The sequence below is a fragment of the Euleptes europaea genome, chromosome 8, assembly GCF_029931775.1.
Source record: "Euleptes europaea isolate rEulEur1 chromosome 8, rEulEur1.hap1, whole genome shotgun sequence".
NCBI classification, from domain to species: domain Eukaryota; kingdom Metazoa; phylum Chordata; class Lepidosauria; order Squamata; family Sphaerodactylidae; genus Euleptes; species Euleptes europaea.
In genome coordinates this window covers 80,806,167-80,812,166 of record NC_079319.1, presented here as the reverse complement: position 1 = coordinate 80,812,166, position 6,000 = coordinate 80,806,167, and positions in this window count along the sequence as shown.

Here is a 6,000-nt window from a genome sequence, read left to right as displayed (position 1 = left end):
AAGCTGACTACCATCATCTCCACCCCTGGGAATGCCCCCCCCAATGCCAGTGCTGCATTTCTCTTCTGGGATTTTGGTCCTGGAGAGACTGCGGTGGCAGGGGAGCAATGTGCAGCTCAGTAGTGCCCAGTTGCTGAAGGAACTGCCCCCACCACCAGCGTAAGTGTGGAATAAGAGAGCACTTACGCTAGTGTCGGGGTCATGCCTCCTCCAAAAAACTTTCAGCCCATTCTGAGAATTTATTTTATTAGATTTTTATCCCGCCCCAACCCAGTTACAAGTCAGGCTCGGAGTGGCTTACAATATAGTCAACAATTCAACAAAATATGTTATCTGTTTATTATATAATAGTTTGTTAGGAGGGAGGAATGACTGCAAAAATGACTAATTTTTAATAAACATTGGTTCTTGTAGGTTATCCGGGCTGTGTAACCGTGGTCTTGGAATTTTCTTTCCTGACTTTCGCCAGCAGCTGTGGCAGGCATCTTCAGAAGAGTAACACTGAAGGACAGTGTCTCTCAGTGTCAAGTGTGTAGGAAGAGTCAGAGAGGGGTTGGGTTTGAGCTGAGTACTGTCCTGCAGACATAATGTGCTAATCATTGTCCTTCATTAATAAACACTTTAACCACTGGCTGTCTAAGACAAAGGTATGGAATGTCCTTGACCCAGTGATCTTTCTATGAAAACAATGAATTGCAACATATTTGTACATGTAGTTGTGAAACTGTGCATAGGAAAATGCACATGTTTTTCTAAAGTAAGTATTTCTTATGACTATGGCATAATGCAATGTATCTTCGAAAATCCAGGTCTTGAATGGCTGCTTCATGGTAGAATTCCACAGTTGCGTAAGACTTTGTTTTATGCAAATATGGCAGGAAACAATGAAACTTGCTACAATGATCTACCTGTTCTTTGGATCCCCCCTTTTCTTCCAAGTGTAGAACAACAAGATGTCTCAGTTATATTATACAAGTGGGGGCCTGTGAAACTCCAATCTCCCCTCATTGCTGCCCACAACGATCCTGGGCCTCTCCTGTGGAGCCTACTGTGGCTTCCTTCCCCTCCTATCTCCACCGCCGCTGTCCGAGGCCCAGCGAAGCTGCCGATATCCTCCTCAACTGAATGGTAAATGCATTTTCTGCATATGTCCAGAAAATGCTGTTTTTTTAAACTGGGGGGATTTAAACTCCCCAATACATTTTTTTTTAATTTTGAGATTTTTCTGCAAACTTATGGAGTCCCCTTAGTCTGCAGAAAAACCTGTGTGGGGGTCAGATTTAAGTATCTGCAGGCAGGGGGCATATTTGGGAATTAGCTATATAGATAATATCTTCTTTTCCTTCTCCCCCTGGAGTTTTGGAAACAACTGTTGCATGTGGAGGACATCTGTGCATTCAACTGTCAGATTATATTTTTAAAAATCCTTAAAGAATTTGCAATAGAAATTAACCCACCCACCCCGCCCCAGACTCATAGGTGTCTTTAACATTCAGTAAAATCATCACCATCAACATGTATTATGATCAAAAGATCGAAAGGCAGTGACTGATTCAAGACTCTCCAGTGAGTTTCATGGTTTTGAACATAGGGGCCCTTATACATGCTTACCATTTTATACAGTCTGCATGCAATATTTCCAGAGCTAGGTCTGACTGTCTATCCCAGGGGTCTCCAGCATGGTGCCTGTGGCACCCACTGACACCTTTCCTGGTGTACACCAAATGTTTTTAGGAAGTGGGTGGGGCAGGTGGGGCTTTTGTCTAGCAAGGCTTGTGATGGGCTGTCCAGATTTTTTGAAATGTTGCTCTGCCAGCAGCTGCTGCCACAGCACAAGGGCCTTCACTGTGTGACCTGCGCCCCCACCACACTGTGCCAAAATTCCAAAGGTCCTGCAGGCTCGAAAATCTTGGGGAGCCCTACTCTATCCATTGCATTTATCAACTGATACCCAGTTCTTGTGTAAGTCCAATTACAAACTATTGTATGAGAGCTGCAGTCACTTCTTTGCATTTTCCTTCAGGCTGTACTGTCCAACGTGGGACCATGAAGGATACATTCTTGGATACTCAACTGCCCCTTGTGGATACCATTTATGTCTTGTTTTCTGTTAACAGGCTAAATGTGCTTGGTGGGTCTACTTAGCTTTTAGATAGTGGCAGGGAAGTTTTTTTTTTCCTGTGGGTTTATTTGGCACCATTGATGAAAAGCATTAACTATGTGTGCACGTTTGTTGTGATGTATATCCCTGTGCTTTGGGAGGAGAAGGCACCTCACCACTTATCCTTTTGCTTTGTTTTGCTGTATCAAAATGAAACCTGCAGGTGTTCTGAGGTATCCGAGGGCAAAGGAGTTGGCTTGCTTTGTGGGCAACTGGGAATATAAACAGCTGTTCATTGGATTGCTGTTTTTGCTACTTTTTGAAGTTTTAATGCATTGATAGAGTTCAGGCTGCAGACCAAGGGTGAGCCTACCATGTGTAACTCCACGTGCTTCTCCACTGGGTTCACATTGCCATCTTGGCGTGCCGCTAATCAACACATTACGTGGGGCATTTAGTGGCAATTAAAAAGTCAACACTTGGTTTTTAGTTAAATCAGATTTGTGTCAAGGGTGTGTGCACTTATTTCGGTGCGGCAGGTAGATAAACTTTATCTAACTTCTAGATTGCTTGAGGAGTTTGTGTTGTATCAGGTTGAGCGAGCAATTACAGAAACTCCTGTTCAGTTCTTTTTTCGGTTTGTTTTTAATAGCCAGGCACTGTCAGTTCAGTATGAAAGCCTAGTTCCCTTTTTGTTAATAATGGGTAATTGGCATTAGAGGTTGTTCAGGTACTGCAGCAACAGCTCCTATTGTGTTTACTGATAATTGTATTCTTAGTAAGTTAAACAGTATTTGTATTCATTGTGTAAACATCTGGATGGGTGGAGATCTGATTTGGATGAGTCACTGCTGGGGCAAAGAAATACTCAGAATTAGGACTTGGAGATTTAAGTTGTTTGGCTCATTCCTGGAGCTTGAAAGCAGGAAGCCCAGGATTCTGTTTTCTTCCCATCATTTTGACATTTCTGTTTCAAGCCACAGTCAATAGGACAAACTCGTGACCTGAAACTTTTGCGCAATGGTACCATTCCAGGGACTTCCTGCAGTCAAGCATTTGGGAATGGGAACGTGGGACGAGAATAGAAAGGTTGTTGCTAACATGACTGCACAGAGTGTACAGAAAAAGGGAAAGATTATTATCAGATGGCCTCTGTGTTCAGACAGATACATGGAAGTGTGAAGAATCATTACATAACTATTCACCACACCTGTACAGAGCCTCTGGGCAGTGCTGGGTTGTACACAGACTTAAGAGCTGCCATGTGCCTTACGTCATGCTAAGCAGAGAGAGGGAAAAAAACAGGCAGTTTATCCCAGGATCAGAAAATAAAACATTATTCAGAGTTTTCAGCCAATTTGCTGTCTGCCAGTGATTTGGTAACCTTGGCACACCCTGTGCAATCTTTTGTATACAATCATCAGCGATGTTGGTTTATTTGCTTAAATGAAAGCCTTACCAAGTTTCCATGAAGGTGACAGTAACACCACAATTAGTTGACTGTAAGCTGTCCTGAATGAATTCATTAGCTGTATGTCTGTCATATTTGACAAGCAGGGCGGTGGTGCCAGAGGAGATCAGGGTGCAACACCCTGCCCTATGCCAAAGGGATAAGCTGGAAATGCAATGGCTTCTCCTCGAAGGCAATTCATAGGTTGTGAGGCAGGATGATTTTGAGAGCCAGCGTGGTGCAGTGGTTAAGAGCAGTAGTTTGAAGCGGTGGAGTCTGATCTGGAGAACCAGGTTTGATTCCCCACTCCTCCACATGAGCGGCGGAGGTTAATCTGGTGAACTGGATTCGTTTCCCCACTCCTACACACGAAGCCAGCTGGGTTACCTTGGACTAGTCACAGCTCTCTCAGCCCCACCTACCTCACAGGGTGTCTGCTGTGGGGAGGGGAAGGGAAGGTGATTGTAAGCCGGTTTGATTCTGCCTTCAGTCGGCATATAAAAACCAACTCTTCTTCTTTGACATATTGCTTTCTTCTACTTCCTCTTCTTGAAGTCAGTTCTTAGATTTTATTGGAGGAGGCTTTCTTGGACATGCTACAAATGCCAGTCAAAGTGACCATCAAAGCCAGCAGATGGACTGTCATACATATGACACACTTTAATAAATTAGGTCTCTGTGAGTTGCCAGAATGTACGCGCTAAATATGGCAGATTTCTTTGTCCTTTTCAAATTTTGGAAAGAGTTGTGTGTGGGAAGCACCACATAATGGCTTTTCCTAAATTGTGAATTGAAACCTACTTGAGGGTCATAGGGCCTTTGTAGTATAGGGCTGCCAGCTTCCAGGTGGTAGCTGGAGATCTCCTGGGATTAGATCTCCAGGCAACAGAGATTAGTTCCCCTGCAGAAAATGGCTGCTTTGGAAGGTGGACTGTATGGCATTGTACCCTACTGAAGTCCCTCCCCTCCCTGAACCCCACTCTCCCCAGACTCCACCCCCCAAATCTCTAGGAGTTTCCCAACCTAGAGCTGGCCACCCTATTGTAGTGGGATGCCCGAGTTTCCAACCAGCCCACGATGTGTCCAGATGAACGTTCTTTGAACAATCATGTGCATGACTTAGACCAGACTGAAGGCAGTTCCTGGGTAGGAGACAGTCTATTCAGAAGTAAGTCCTGGTTTATTCAATAGGGCTTGCTCCCAGGAAAGTGTTTTTTAGGATTGCAAACAGGGTTACAGAAGAAGCACGCCTGCTGTTTTACAAGCTGTTACTATACCTACCGTGCATTGGGTATTATTGGGTACAAGCAATTTAAGTCAAGATGACCTCAACAAAGTTGATTGCATACTATCATCCAGCCACTTCCTGGTTGCATTTTCTTCAACTCTAAGGGTTTATACTGGCTTTAAGGGGTTTTTTTGGTGGTGGGGGGGGTATTTTTCAGATTTTTAATGGATTTAACAGTTACAACAGACATTGCTGAAAGGAGTACTTGTGGAAATAATAATAAGACTATCAGAAAACTATGAAAGGATTCTTGCGCTTTCATGTTTTGGGGTGTTTTTTTTCAGCTTGAAGCTGAGAACCTGCAATTTGGATTATTGTTTCAAATTAATGTATTAGTTCTTCACTTCTGGGGTTTGAGGAGGGGAGGGACTTCAGTGGGATATAATGCCACAGAGTCCACCTTGCAAACTGGCCATTTTCTCCAAAGGAACTGATCTCTGTTGCCTGGATAGCAGTTGTAATAGTGAAAGATCTCCAGCCACCACCTTGAGGTTGGCAACCCTGCTCACCTAAACTAGTCTCTTATTGGCTATTATGGCCAATGGCCAGAAGGGCTTGGGGAGGGGGCTTCCTTGGTGCTAGGCCTGATCAGCTGAACACTAGCTGCTGTGCAGAATTGAGGGAAGTGGGTGAGGCTCCAGGCCTCTCCGCACTGGATTGGTGTCAGGGAAGAAAGTAAATTCATGACAGTGTTAGGTGCACCAAGTTTTGGGCCAGGTTGGGGGTGTCCAGAGGCAGGTTGCCTTAATAGGCTGCCCGTAAGGATTAACCAGCACTTACAGGTTCATTAAATATTTAATAACATCCTACAGAGCAGTATTTTAGTAAATCTGACTTTACATATCCCTGTCTTGTGTCTTTACTCTGGGATATTCAGGCAGCTTCCTCCACTCAACCTACAGCATCTTGCTCTTTAGACATGAGATTCTGCATGCTGTCTTTGCTTGCCTTGTTGCTATCCTGTTCCTTGATGTCCCAAAATTTCTCCTGCTCCTTGGATCACCTTCTGCATCCCTAGCCAGCGTGGTGTAGTGGTTAAGAGCGGTGGTTCGGAGTGGTGGACTCTGATCTGGAGAACCAGGTTTGATTCCCCACTCCTCTACATGAGTGGTGGAGGCTAATCTGGTGAACTGGATTTGTTTCCCCACTCCTACACACGAA